Source organism: Anabrus simplex, chromosome 2 (genome assembly GCF_040414725.1).
Source record: "Anabrus simplex isolate iqAnaSimp1 chromosome 2, ASM4041472v1, whole genome shotgun sequence".
NCBI lineage: Eukaryota > Metazoa > Arthropoda > Insecta > Orthoptera > Tettigoniidae > Anabrus > Anabrus simplex.
In genome coordinates, this window is record NC_090266.1 from 910,814,571 (window position 1) to 910,828,972 (window position 14,402).

The 14,402-nt window shown below is 41.3% G+C and overlaps 1 protein-coding gene across 2 annotated transcripts in view; it reads right to left on the minus strand.

The window, feature by feature from the left end:
- The window catches only part of LOC136863184 (serine/threonine-protein kinase meng-po), a 397,968-nt gene extending 388,508 nt beyond the window's left edge, over nucleotides 1-9,460 (minus strand). The window contains exons 1-2 of one of the 2 annotated variants that reach the window (XM_067139538.2): nucleotides 9,447-9,460; nucleotides 7,894-8,134 (exon numbers count right to left, since the gene is read on the minus strand). The gene's annotated coding sequence lies outside the window, so the exon portion shown is untranslated. Of the gene's footprint in view, nucleotides 1-7,893; nucleotides 8,135-8,728; nucleotides 8,793-9,446 lie in introns of those variants that run through there. The other variant, XM_067139540.2, reaches the window with a different exon arrangement.
- Nucleotides 9,461-14,402: the final 4,942 nt, after the last annotated feature.

Here is a 14,402-nt window from a genome sequence, read left to right on the forward strand (position 1 = left end):
AGAGCGAGAAGTTGAAGTATTATAGCGAGGATGATTACGGGTTACGATAATCACGATTTCCACTATTAATAATAATTAATAATAATGTTAATAATAATAATAATAATAATAATAATAATAATAATAATAATAATAATAATAAAAATATTTATGAGGAAGCTGATCATTAAATTGTGCGGATAAATTACGAGGAAGAACGACCCTTCGTTTGAAACGTCGGCAAGGGTTGGCATATAATCATCCCGGATGACAAATGATAATAATCAAATACAGGATTATAATTGAAATTAATGATAATAATAAAATTAATTGATGGTAGTCAAAGAATATGATAATGATCAGATAAAGAATGGTAATGATATTATTCAATAATCATAGGAGGATATGATAGGGACAGTCGTCCTGTGTCGAACTGCTCAGAACCACATGTTGGGTTTTCACGGGGAGATTATTAGCGGTAGATACGTAAATAACCCACGGACGGCACATGTCTTCAGGGTCAGAGCATAGTAATGAACCTTTCCGAACGTCTCGTCGTATTGACAAGTGTAAATATTGAAATAGGCTTTGAGTTAATGAACTCTACCTGGCGTGTTTGTGAATCTGGAAATAATAGGCTAGAGTTTGTCCGTATTATAAATTCCCGTTTTTTCGAGGCGATAACATTTTCCACGGTGGGTGTCCGGCTCACCAGAATGTACATACCGGAAGTGTCTCATGTCCAAACGGAACGAGGAGACGACAGTAAAAAGTTACTGTCGTGCCTTCGTCTCCGAAAGAAGATCTCCAGCGGTGAAACGTCCAATCATACGGATGTGAATTCGATCCCCAGTAACCATTTGGGGCGAATTCACCAGATGTTTTACACTACCAGAGTAGTGAGGTAAAATCCAAGTATTATGTCATTTATTTTTCAGGATGAAAGTGTCCCAATGTAAAATTGTCATCATGTGTAGTATGCAAAATAAGTGAATAAATTGCTTCTCATTGCAATTTCAATAGGAAACAGTTTCCATATCTTTTCATTGTATTGCATCCGGGAGATAGTAGGTTCGAATCCCACTATCGGCAGCCCTGAAGATGGTTTTCCGTGGTTTCCCATTTTCACACCAGGCAAATGCTGGGGCTGTACCTTAATTAAGGCCACGGCCGCTTCCTTCCAACTCCTAGGCCTTTCCTATCCCATCGTCGCCATAAGACCTATCTGTGTCGGTGCGACGTAAAGCCCCTAGCAACAAACTTTTCATTGTAGTTAGTCCAGTATGCCCATGGAATTTAAGTTGTCACTTCACAGTCCTATTGTGGAGTCAAAAATTTGTATCCATGAATGAGTCGTCCCCCGTAACCTTAATTTGCATGCCCCGTTCATCCCTGTGTTCATTTGATGCGCCGAGATATATTTTATTGATTTTCTTTATATAAATTTTTTTTATCGTTTTCGAACTGATCACCCCTGAGATAAATGCTAGTCTGGGACTCAGGAAGTGAGCGGGTGCAGTATTAAGGAAGTTAGGTCTTCTACAGCTGAAGCAATAGATGCACATCAATCTAGATTTAATCAAGCGCTACGAGATTATAATTTTCTTGAGATTCGGTCAGTGAAGTATAATGTTGTTACTTTTGAATCAGTTAAAGTAACTACGCACCCTGTACGAAAATATCTATCATTGTAGTCATCATAGCCCATCGGCCAGTTTACATCCAGGTTGGACCTTGACATTTCACTCAGCATTTGTGATATTTGCGGGACAAAATAAAGTTCTTCATTAGAGTTCTTCTTCTTCATATCCTTTTCCAAATTACCCGGGTCGACACTTTGTAATAGTTTGGCCCAGTTGAAGGGCCGGAGGCCTTTTCTGACGCCAACACTGTTTCTGTGGAGGTTTGTCGTCCGATGTGTTGTATGTAAATGAATAAGTCTATTGAGATGAACACAAACATCCAGACCCGGAGCAAGCAAAATTAACCAAACGTGATTAAAATCACCGATCCGCCTGGAAACTGAACTCGGGGCCCTCGGACCCGAAAACCACTGTGTTGACCATTCAACCAAGGAACCAAACGAGAGTTCACTACACTGATCATTGAGCCAAGGAGTCGCACTAGAGTTCACTACGCTGACCATTGAGACAATAAGTCAAACTAGAGTTCACTACGCCGACCATTCAGCCAAGGAGTCAAACTAGAGTTCACTACGCGGACCATATAGCTAAGAAGTCAAACTAGAGTTCCACTACACTAGCCATTGGACAAGGAGTCAAACTAGAGATCACTACGCTGGCCATTGAGCCAAGGAGTCAAACTAAAGTTCCACTACATTAGCCATTGAGCCAAGGAGTCAAACTAGAGTTCACTACGCCGACCATTCAGCCAAGGATCAAACTAGAGTTCCACTACACTAGCCATTGAGTCAAGCATTCAAACTAGAGTTCACTACGCCGACTATTCAGCCAAGGAGATTCACTAGAGTTCCACTACACTAGCCATTGAGCCTATGAGTCAAACTAGAGTTCACTACGCCGACCATACAGCCAAGATGTCGAACTTGAGTTCTTCATTTGACTGGTGAATTTTAAATCGTTGCAGTTTCCGTCCTTTGGTATGTATGTTGTATGTTGGGTATTCAGCCCGAAGGCTGGTTCGATCCTCTGCAGTTCCGCCAACAGCTATCATAAATAGCCTAGGCGTCACTGAAGAGGCGTACTAAGGAAATGAGCAGTGATGTAGTTTCCCGTTGGTTTCTTCACCGAGCCAGCCGTTGCTATTACATATCAGTTTGCCAAGCCCACTGAAATACATGCACCAACCGACCCTATGAGCGATATTTTCACACCATTCATAACAGGGACTGGCTGCATAAGCAATGGTATTACTAGCATCACTCATACCTCAGTCACTTTCATATTGTCAAAGCCAAGGATGAGACTGCGACAGGTCAATGAAAGTAACACATTTGATATAGCCCATACCAGAAGACGTAGAACACTACATCTCGCCAGCAAAGGCATCTTTGGTAATTATTGTCAAATATTCTGATTACGTGTTCTGAAGCTAAATTCAACCATAGACATCATTTCTAACGATTTCCTTTATTTGAATTTTTCCATTGTTCAGGTACAAGATTCAAATGTTTCATCGCAATTGCTTTCAAAGTCCGTCACGATACTAATAGTATAGTCAAATAATGCTTCAAAGACGATTTAGTCTAAAAGAAACCTCCCATCAAATGGATGAATTTATTTCGTTGTTAAATTGAAGCTGTCGCAAACTTGTCCACACAATACCGGTATTTAATGTCTGTCATTGTAATATATGTTTTTCCAAGTTCGAAGAGGAATGCATGAGTACCTACAGGTTTGTTCCTTCTATCCATCATATCTAACCCCTACTTAACATAGTTGTGAGCTTCCTATAGGGAGATGATAGGTTAAAACCCCACGGTCAGTAGCCCTGAAGATGTTTTACCACCAGATTTTGAGGGTGGGAGGGTGTATAGGTATGTATTTTCAGTACAACGAGCTGGAGTTGGCCGTGACATTATAAAAGTGATTCTGAGCACTAATAACATATGCTCATAAGCCAGACAGCTGAAATTGTTTCGTGCTACTCGGTAATACATTAGGAGGGAGTAAGGAACTGTCCCGATTATTACCACGACAACAACAACCGATAACAAGTTAGGAAACTTCTACGCAGTTGATGATGATGATGATGATGATCAAAGCAAAAGTCAAAGTCAAAAGTCATCTCCGTACAGGCCATGAAGGCCCTTGGAGGGGTGGAAGGTATAGGCTTCCACCATTCGTAACCTCGGCACGTGATGGGGTAGAGTGGTTAGCTCGACGCCCGGTCGCCTTTGCCCCCAGGAATTAACCTGGTACTCATTTTTGGTGTAGGCTGAGTGAACCTCAAGGCCATGTGCACCTCCGGAAGTGGAAATCCCGTTTCTTAAATTTCACGACTTCCTGACGGGGATTCTAACCCACGTCGAGCACGCCTTTACCGCCCCGGCCAGGCAGCCCCTTGATGATGATGATGATGATGATCATGATGATGATGATTATTGTGATTCTCGTTTTTTAAAGGAGTCTAACTTCTAGGTCATCGGTCCAGTCCTCCTATGGAGAGTAAAGAATGTAAGTAATATCAGCTTAGAAAGTCTGTTCGTATTATTTTACAGCCGAGAACATGCGTATGAAGTACTATAATTACTAATTTAATTCAATTTCACCCATCGAGAGAATAATAGGATCCAAAATATTGTGCCCTCTGCAAGTTTTAAAACCCTTCGACTGCCACTGTTCTGTTGTTATGGTCCACAAAGGTAATGTATACGTATCCTACAAAGGTGTTCTCTAGGTTAAAGGACTTATTTTCTTACCCATTGTAACTTTGAGTTGTTTTTAAAGAATTATCTCTCATGCAGTTAACTTCACCGTTCCACTTACGGACCACGTGTGTTTGGATTTAGTGCTCGCTTTACTTCGTTGCTATGTTCTGAAAGCATATATATACCTCTACCAAAGTTCCTGGTATGAAATGTTGAATGAATTAACCATTTTCAGGGGCCGTTATGTTCCGTAGTATTTCAGCATTCACCTCCAGGTAAATGTTGAAAGGTTACATTATTTAGCCAAAAGAAGTCCTTAACCATCAGCAACTTGAGGAGGAACATACCAGAACGGACAACACATTAAGTCGCATTTATTGACAGAATTGAACACGCACTTCTCCAAACTGAAGGCGACAAATTATGCTAAACACATGGTTTGGAATTTCCAAGAAATTCAAAGGGATTCATTGAGCATTGCGTTGACTGTGTAGACATATAGTATGAACCATGCGGACATGACTACGTTATTAACTAATTGAGAATGTACAGTGTGTAGAATCTTTGACTGAAAGGCACACTCTGGTACTGTTCCCTTAGCTCATATCAGTAGTCATTTCACTTCAATATTCCCTAATTTATATATTTCTTCATGTATACTTAGAGATGGTTGGCTCATACATCTTCTTATTCTCTACATTGGTTACACTCAGATGATTTGGGCTGGATTTGAATTTGGCAGTAGGATCGACAACGTATGCCTCAGTAGTATCTTTAAAGATTATCATATCAGTTCCTTTGATGCATCCATTAACCGTTGGACTAGGGATTTCATCATAACCAGTATGCAAATAATTCCTCAAGGTCTAACAAAGACAATTCGTATTTGGTAGAGCCTGGCATTGCCAGAGTTCCCTGTTGGTGCATTTTCTCAAACCATGAGAAACAACTTCTGCCTGATAAATAACGGTTATTATTTCTGTTCATGGAAGATTATCACACACAGTAAAAGTACTAAGCTCTTAACTGCGAGTTCTTTGACACCTACTGTAAATAAAGAGTAAACAAAATCAAACTATCTACGCACTAGCCATGAAGGTACCAGGAGGTGTAAACGTTAGCGATACCGGTACCTCCTACCCCGACGCAACGTGGATACAATGGTTAGCTCTACGTCCGATCACCTTTGTCGCTGGGAATTAACCAGGTACTCATTTCTATTCTAGGCTTGATTAAACTTCACGACAGTCTACTTCTCCACAAGTGGCGGCCTCGACTGGACTCGTGTCGACTTCCGAACGGGAAATTAAATCCCCTTTTTCTGCGACAACGAACAGGTCCCTAAGACCAGACCAGGCAGACCCCAAAGATGTCGTCGTCATCGTCGTCCTAATAGTAGTAGTAGTAATGGCATTGACAATAAGGAGGAGAAGAAGATTAATGAAGCTTCTTAAGGAACGATTAACAAGAACACATGTTAAGGCACACGTTAACGTGTAACTTCACAGTCACTGGACATGCTGATTGAAAACTGTATCTGAGTCATTACGGCAGGTGAGTAGATACTGTACCTCAATACGGCAGGTGATGCGATATTGTACCTCAATCGTTGCGACAGGTGAGTGGATATTGTATCTCAATCATTAGGGCAGGTAAGTGGATATTGTATCTCAATCATTGGGGCAGGTGAGTGGATATTGTATCTCAATCATTAGGGCAGGTAAGTGGATATTGTATCTCAATCATTAGGGCAGGTAAGTGGATATTATATCTCAATCATTAGGGCAGGTAAGTGGATATAGTATCTCAATCATTAGGGCAGGTAAGTGGATATTGTATCTCAATCATTAGGACAGGTAAGTGGATATTGTATCTCAATCATTAGGGCAGGTAAGTGGATATTGTATCTCAATCATTGGGGCAGGTGAGTGGATATTGTATCTCAATCATTAGGGCAGGTAAGTGGATATTGTATCTCAATCATTAGGGCAGGTAAGTGGATATTATATCTCAATCATTAGGACAGGTAAGTGGATATTGTATCTCAATCATTAGGGCAGGTAAGTGGATATTGTATCTCAATCATTAGGGCAGGTAAGTGGATATTGTATCTCAATCATTAGGGCAGGTAAGTGGATATTGTATCTCAATCATTGGGGCAGGTGAGTGGATATTGTATCTCAATCATTAGGGCAGGTAAGTGGATATTGTATCTCAATCATTAGGGCAGGTAAGTGGATATCGTATCTCAATCATTAGGGCAGGTAAGTGGATATTGTATCTCAATCATTAGGGCAGGTAAGTGGATATTGTATCTCAATCATTAGGGCAGGTAAGTGGATATCGTATCTCAATCATTAGGGCAAGTAAGTGGATATTGTATCTCAATCATTAGGGCAGGTAAGTGGACATTGTATCTCAATCATTAGGGCAGGTAAGTGGATATTGTATCTCAATCATTAGGGCAGGTAAGTGGATATTGTATCTCAATTATTAGGGCAGGTAAGTGGATATAGTATCTCAATCATTAGGGCAGGTAAGTGGATATCGTATCTCAATCATTAGGGCAGGTAAGTGGATATTGTATCTCAATCATTAGGGCAGGTAAGTGGATATTGTATCTCAATCATTACGGCACGTGAGTGGATATTGTATTTCAATCATCGTGGCAGGTGAATGGATATTGTAGGCCTACTACAATCATCATGGCAGGTGAATGGATATTGTAGGCCTACCACAATCATCATGGCAGGTGAATGGATATTGTAGGCCTACCACAATCATCACGACAGGTGAATGGATATTGTAGGTCTACCACAATCATTAACACAGGTGAATGGATATTGTAAGTCTACCACAATCATTATCGCACGTGAATGGATATTGTATGCCTACCACAATCATCATGGCAGGTGAATGGATATTGTAGGCCTACCACAATCATCATGGCAGGGAAATTATTATTTATTATTTATTTAGCGTATGGCTTTTAGTGCCGGGAATGTTCGAGGACATGTTCGAATCGTTTGGTGTAGGTCTTTCTATTTGACTCCATGGGCGACCTGCGCGTCTACGTGTCACATGATGATGATGATGAGGAGGAGGAGGAGGTAGGGAAAGGGTGAAACCCAGTGTCATCACATAGCCTTCTCCTGTGGAATAACACCAAGGGATCTGGTCGAGGCTTACCGTCATCATCCGACTGATGAATCACCATCAACAGCGCCTCATGCCCTAACTCCACATCAACACTGCGGAGAGCGTTAGAATTGAATTCAGGCTTTTGGAACGCAGTGATTCGAAATTGTAAACCACCAGTTCTCCTACCCTACCAGCCAACATTCTTATGATGGAATTTTTTCACCAACGGAACTCGAACCGGCTAACCACGCTATCAAACCATATAGACTAGGTGATTTAACGTTCATGACCACCTCCACCTCGTTTAGGAATCGTAATTTAATAACTTAACGTTCATCTTGGACTTACTAGCAAGGAAACGGGACGAACTAATTAATGTATGATATATTGTGTATAGATATATGATAAAGTACAGTACTTACCAAAATTTGGATTCTGAAAGATCTGAAGGAATATGATGGCTGACCTTTTTAATCGTCACTAACGTAGACACTCCACTGTTTTACGTGTCACTACTCGTAGAAGTAACGAACACCGTGCGGTAAATCACATTGTTTACACTGTTACTTTGATACAGTCACACACTTTTACTGTGAATAGTCCTCACAAGGGGCAGTAAGTAATTGCAGTCCGTGAGAGAAGCTCCGTCACCTTAGCTGGTACCTGCAACAGAGCAATGTTCATCTGAATATTATGGGGAACTTGTATCAAGTCAATAACATTCTAACTTTCACAATAATTGACGGCAAATCCTCTAAGAGAATGGTTGTTGTAAGAGCCAGAAAACGGTGAAGTAGAAAGAGAAATAAGTACCTGTTTATTTATTTATTTATTTATTTATTTATTTATTTATTTATTTATTTATTTATTTATTTATTTATTTATTTATTTATTTATTTATTTATTTATTATTGTTATTCCTCAATTACTTCCAAAAATAGCCTAATATGGGCTGGAATTTTTGTACAGCATCTTCTTCCACCATCTACCAAATTAGAGATACCAGTCCTTGTTGCTACCTAGATTCGATTCCCGGCCAGGCCGGGGATTTTAACCACGCGTGATTAATTAGTACATCCCTCCTCATAAAGCTGGCATCGGAAAGGGCATCCGGCGTAAAACTGGGCTTAAGTTGATCTCAAGCAATTGGGCAAGCCAAGGAGAAGACGAAGAAGTGGTACTCGTTTCGTGAGAATAAGTAACTCACTGATTTATCCCAAGTCATGTCAACGACTTGGAGCAGCATCGCCAACATACCCGTGTACTACGTGCATTCTGTATAGTTATGGTGTTGGATGTAACTTGTTCGTCTGGAGTAAACCACTTCAATGATGACCGAGAGAGGGATACAAACTCACTTTCGTGTTCAATTGTGTTCACAAGACTGCGTGTACCTCGCTCCAGCACACTCTAGTGGCTGTTTACAGTCGCGCGTGGCTCAGACGGTAGAGCTCAAGGTGGCCAGTTCGATGCCCGCTCAGTCTCGTGTCTTTTAAGGTGCTCAAATACATTTGTCTCGTGTCGGCAGATTTCCTGGCATGTCAAAGAGCTCCTACGGAACAACATTCCTGCATCTTGGGGACACCGAAAATCGTATCATAATTAGTAGGACCAAAATCCAACAGTATTATCAGTTGTAACTACTCGTGCAATGTACTAGTAGTCCTATTTAGTTTTCCGTGCTAGAAAAATGCAGTTATCAACTCCACGTAGTAACTGTACATGATATTCTATATTATTGTAGTGTATTCCCCAAATGCCTAAACTATTCGTAAAACTGCGAAAGTTATAAAACTCGAAGTAAGATACTGTGTCACCGTTTACCTTGTCCGAGCGTGAAAAACTAGGGAAACAAAGCACTCATATTTGTGACCGAAAGCCAACTGTTAATTCTGAATACTGCAGTATAACACGCCCGTAAATGTAAGTAGGTTCCAGGTTTCGAGAGTAAACGTATAGCGACAGTATTACTTACCGGCTGGTCGCTTGCGCCAGACTGAGTTAGGACCGCTCGCCTGGCGGGGCGCCGAGCATGCTATTTCAGTCCCCAGGCTGGCGAGGCTCATTCTCTGTGCTGGGGGTACGTTGGTACCACTGGTCACTCTTATAATAACATGGGTCTACAGTTCGGTATCCACTTTTCATGTAACCTGTAAAAAGCTCCCCTACGTTGTCCTATGCACTCCTTGGACACACTCCTTATCCGTGGTGTTCAGAACGAATTTTCCCAAAATCTTATCTCCTCTACTCTACAAAGTAATGAATATAATTGCGCAGGTCATTTTAGTATGGAACTCTAATGATCATTCGTGCAACAATATGATGCTAGATGACTCCACCGGACCTACACAGGTGGCAAGGTAATTCTACAGCTAGGCGATAAGACTACGAGGTTCGTGAAAGTTTGTTGTCCTAGGTGGTGGCGGTGGTGCTGGTGCTGGTGGTTCCGCTTCATGACATACGACATCTTGGGGAAAAGTGTTGTGCACATAAGGTGGACATTACTCTGAGTTTGGACCAAAAATGGCCAAAATAAAAAAAATGAGAATTTGGTACCAGTAAACACTCCAAAACACATAATGGTATCCCTTTTCTGCATGTATGGACATTGTTACATTGTTAACACGTTGGTAGCCATGCATACCAATTTGATACATTTCTAAGTGTACTCCATCACTCAAAATAATTTTTTTAACACCCTTGGATTTCTTAGACAAGTAGAATATAATGAACAGGGCCCGGATTTTGATGAACCAATAAATGCGGAAAAATTACCTATAAAATGATCTAAAATTCCTCAAAAAGCACTTAGAATAAGCAAGGAAATGACACAGAAATATTAAGGGAAATATATACACTGACTGACAGAGCAAATGCAACACCAAGAAGGAGTGGTCAGAACTTTATGCCAATTGCAGGGTAGACTGACGTCACTGAGGTATGCTCATGATGTGAAATGCGCCGCTGTGCTGCGCACGTAGCGAACGATAAATGGGACACGGCGTTGGCGAATGGCCCACTTCGTACCGTGATTTCTCAGCCAACAGTCATTGTAGAACGTGTTGTCGTGTGCCACAGGACACGTGTATAGCTAAGAATGCCAGGCCGCCGTCAACGGAGGCATTTCCAGCAGACAGACGACTTTACGAGGGGTATGGTGATCGGGCTGAGAAGGGCAGGTTGGTCGCTTCGTCAAATCGCAGCCGATACCCATAGGGATGTGTCCACGGTGCAGCGCCTGTGGCGAAGATGGTTGGCGCAGGGACATGTGGCACGTGCGAGGGGTCCAGGCGCAGCTCGAGTGACGTCAGCACGCGAGGATCGGCGCATCCGCCGCCAAGCGGTGGCAGCCCCGCACGCCACGTCAACCGCCATTCTTCAGCATGTGCAAGACACCCTGGCTGTTCCAATATCGACCAGAACAATTTCCCGTCGATTGGTTGAAGGAGGCCTGCACTCCCGGCGTCCGCTCAGAAGACTACCATTGACTCCACAGCATAGACGTGCACGCCTGGCATGGTGCCGGGCTAGAGCGATTTGGATGAGGGAATGGCGGAACGTCGTGTTCTCCGATGAGTCACGCTTCTGTTCTGTCAGTGATAGTCACCGCAGACGAGTGTGGCGTCGGCGTGGAGAAAGGTCAAATCCGGCAGTAACTGTGGAGCGCCCTACCGCTAGACAACGCGGCATCATGGTTTGGGGCGCTATTGCGTATGATTCCACGTCACCTCTAGTGCGTATTCAAGGCACGTTAAATGCCCACCGCTACGTGCAGCATGTGCTGCGGCCGGTGGCACTCCCGTACCTTCAGGGGCTGCCCAATGCTCTGTTTCAGCAGGATAATGCCCGCCCACACACTGCTCGCATCTCCCAACAGGCTCTACGAGGTGTACAGATGCTTCCGTGGCCAGCGCACTCTCCGGATCTCTCACCAATCGAACACGTGTGGGATCTCATTGGACGCCGTTTGCAAACTCTGCCCCAGCCTCGTACGGACGACCAACTGTGGCAAATGGTTGACAGAGAATGGAGAACCATCCCTCAGGACACCATCCGCACTCTTATTGACTCTGTACCTCGACGTGTTTCTGCGTGCATCGCCGCTCGCGGTGGTCCTACATCCTACTGAGTCGATGCCGTGCGCATTGTGTAACCTGCATATCGGTTTGAAATAAACATCAATTATTCATCCGTGCCGTCTCTGTTTTTTCCCCAACTTTCATCCCTTTCGAACCACTCCTCCTTGGTGTTGCATTGTCACTGTCAGTCAGTGTATTTACAAAAAATAATAAAAATGTGCATTGTCCACATTACCTTTAACTCACAATGGAGTGAATAAAATATTAAGTGTCATCAAATAATAATAATAATAATAATAATAATAATAATAATAATAATAATAATAATAATAATAATAATAATAATAATAATAATAATAAAATAATAATAATAATAATAATAATAATAATAATAATAATAATAATTGTACTGGGAGGTACACCTCAACGCCGCGCATTCAAAGTCAGCGCCTAAACGAACCCCTCTATTGGTAAAACAGTGAAACTGAAACTACACCAACTTAGAACTTTACTGAGAAGATGTCACCAGAAAAATATGATGTAATTTTGTTATTGTGCAGTTGCCTAAACTGAGTGAATTTATCCTTGTTTTGTTTGCCATTCATCAAGAAGTTTGGACATTCTTCCACAGATGACACTACTAAAAACTATGATCGTGCAGCCCGGTGCGAGGTGTAAGAAGTTATAATTGAAAGAAGTTTTGTATTTCAAGGTTTTTGTAACTGAATGATGTTCATTTATTTTGGGGTTGGCAATATTTCCTTTTTCTTTCCGCCAGTTTTGAATCTAGCCAATCCCTAATTTCGGTAATTAATTTTCCACCTATCACAGGCTTCTTGTTCGATTCTGAGTGTTATTTTTGTAATCTACCAATAAAATTGAGAGGGTGTGGCTAGTTTAGTCTTGAATGGTCTCGAATCTTCCCTGAGGGTTTATAAACTGCGGCTTTTCACATTTCTTGGCCAATTGATCGTCATTTTACTGAGTGTGTGTCAAAGCAGGAGGCGGGCGGCCTCTTTCATCGGCCAACAGAACATCTATAAGGTAATGGCCATATAACTTTATTCTTTCTTGCTACCTCCGCAGTTAAACCCGAGGGAAAGGTCCGACTCTTTAGTATGTAAGAACTTTTTATTCTAAAATGTAACTTTCTTCCGGCTGATGTAAAAATGTCATAAAATCTTTAACTGTAAATCGGGGGTAGAGGGTGATGTTCTCTCTCGAGCTCCCCTTCATCTTGGTTTGAGGTGACTACGTTTTGTAACAGTTTTCTGCCAGTAATGTATTAAAGTAAATTCTATACGAGTCACCTCAATAGTTCGGGAATAGCCCCTGTTTCGTCGGCCTAGAGCCCCTTAGGATTTTCAGTTCTCACTATCTCGGAGCGTAGTGTAAGCCTTCATACAGGTTGTGTGTCGGGCCATTTAATTAACCTGTTCGTTTCCACATAGGCCCTATAGGTTGGGTACGAGATACCCCTGTTTCAAATTGTAAGTTGGGCCATGGAAGGCCAGAGAGTGTAAGATTTTTGAGGTTGCCTCGAGGAAGCTGAAAGAAACGGAGAGCCGGTTAGCTCTTTCTCAAGTTTTGTAATTTTAAAGAGTGCCTCTAGAAGGCTAGAAATTGTATTTTGGGGAGCAAGTGCTCCGTGAATTAGGAGATCCCTGCCCTTAACCAAGTAATTCTTCTTCCATTCGTAATATTGTAAAACTAGGGGCTTAAAGCCCAAAGTGTCAAGGTTCTGAATCTTGGATTTTTCCTAATCTAGTTTCTAGTTGTGCATTGTCCCTGACTGTTATTTTTCCCTTGTGGAAATTTGTTAAGTTTTTTATAATGAGAAAATATAACCTTTGTTAAAGTTTTAATTCAATTCTTGACATTGTAGTTAGACCCATTCAAGCTCGCACCTTCTTTCATCACATCACCTCTGCGTTCCACAGATACCCGGAACAACAACAACAACAATAATAATAATAATAATAATAATAATAATAATAATAATAATAATAATAATAATATGTACAGAAACATTTAAGGGAATAACCTTTTAGCCATTTTAAAAGTTGCAGTTTATACAACAGAAAAACTGAGCTTCTATATATCGCCGTTATTAGAGTATTATGCAATCCACTGATATTCTGAATATCACTTGTTTGTCGCGACCCACATGTTGCTCAATGGTAAATCATTTATATGCTGTCCCTTTCACTTCATATACTTTTCAGGAAGGTATCTGACCATATGCAGAAAAAAGTACCCTAGCCGAGTTGTGAAATATTGTTCCTTGAATGGACAGATTTAGACGGCTTTATCTTTGAAATTCTAACATTTGAAGTCAATCACGTACGAATAAATAAAACTCTCACAGTGTAAAATGAAACTGTAAGCTGCAGGGTTTTCCTTGAACAATTGTATTGTTTATACTTTATTAATACGTAATTAGAATTGTATTTATTCTTTTAATGTCAATAAAAGAAGATAATCAAATCACAATTTTAGTAATTAATTGTATAATCGCTTGTGACTGATATTAGACGATGATAAAATGGGATTTTAAATTTCAACATTAAAAACCCCGAAATATTATTTGGTGGTATGGCGGAAGTATGATTGCTGGTTTAGTGGTACGCCTGTCTAAAAGTTTGGGAATCCCTGCACTACAGTGAAGCATCGAGGGGGCTCAGTGATTGGGAGAGTTATGAATAATGAATTGTATCATAATTGGCGTGGGAGTCAATGTGGTAAAGAGAAAACGAAAGAGTAGCCTGGCACTGTAATTTATTACATCAGGGGTGGCAGTAATGAATTGAAGGTCCTCTGAAGACATGTATATCACACCTGCGCATCCACTT